The sequence below is a fragment of the Ostrea edulis genome, chromosome 4 (genome assembly GCF_947568905.1).
Source record: "Ostrea edulis chromosome 4, xbOstEdul1.1, whole genome shotgun sequence".
Taxonomy (NCBI): domain Eukaryota; kingdom Metazoa; phylum Mollusca; class Bivalvia; order Ostreida; family Ostreidae; genus Ostrea; species Ostrea edulis.
In genome coordinates, this window is record NC_079167.1 from 20303403 (window position 1) to 20304740 (window position 1338).

Sequence of the window (1338 nt, forward strand, 5' to 3'; positions counted from 1 at the left end):
TAGAATCAAAGAGAAGCTGCACACAGAGATCTGACGAGTGTTAACGCATGCGTTTGCGGAGTATTTACATGTACTGACCATCCCTTATCGCCGTGTCGGTCGATACTGACCGCCAGCTTATGGTGTGTGTTTGATTACTCAAGGTTGTTGTGCAACATTCCTTTAAAGATTAAATTCTACTTACAAGGTTTAAAGTGTGTGTGGCTATTTAATGGCGTGTTGGAATTGATACTACGTTAGTAGAATTAGTACTTGCACACACGCACAGCTACATGTATCGTATTGATTGAGGGGCACTATACAGCTATGTTAATATCGGAGTGCACAAAAGTCAGATTTAAAATTTTGCCCACTCGCTACATCACACGGATGTGATTAATTCTCCTGTTAGCGCGGACACTTGAGGCTTCCGTTTGACCTTCACTTTGTAATTTTGTTTATTCGGACCGTTCCTGTATTTACTCTGGTCACCGGATAACCTTGATCGTGTGAACTTAATTTTTTTTATATATATAAATAGCATTGGAGAGATGATAAGTAATGGTGGCAAATCATCCGGTCAGAATTTTGAAATTATACTGAAAATTTTCAGAGAGCACCTTGTCCTTGTATATTTTGTGGAAAACGCACGCTTCTCTTCTGCTGATATTGTATCCATAGGGGCATCACACGAAAGTCATTATTTTCCATGTTACTCTATTGTGACGTCAGAGTACAGTTTGGGTATATAAAAAAAGATTTTTGAAAAAAACTCAGCAGTGCTCATAGAACCGTGCATATTGATAATTAGAGGTATATCGTGATCGAGTCTATAAATAGATATTAATGATATTTCATATTGATAATAAGAGATTATCTTGATCGAGTCTATAAGTAGACAATAATGGTATTTTATAGTAGTATGGGTGTATACATCAAGGAAGTCATAATGGTTTGGACGTATTGCTCGCACTTCATAGCTACCGGCATTTGGCAGGGAATTTAAAAATGTGTATGCATTGTGATTGAAATTTCGGAGTTATCTGCCCTTTATGGAATAATTTATTGTATCTGTAAAATAAAAATCAGTTTTATCTGTAATTCTTGAGCATTTGGGAACAAAATGATTCAATTCTTTGTTTTGATCGTTGTCTTTTTATCAATCCTTCAGCATGACATTTAGATAATTATATCGACGATGTTTTATCTATTAATACTAATCATTTTCATTACCTGTCGATTCGATATGTCTCAATGAACTAGAAATAAAATACACCACAGTCTTCAGCATCTGCTTTGTATTTAGATATGTTATTGAACATAGATGTTAACAGCAAACTAACAACTCAACTTTATGAC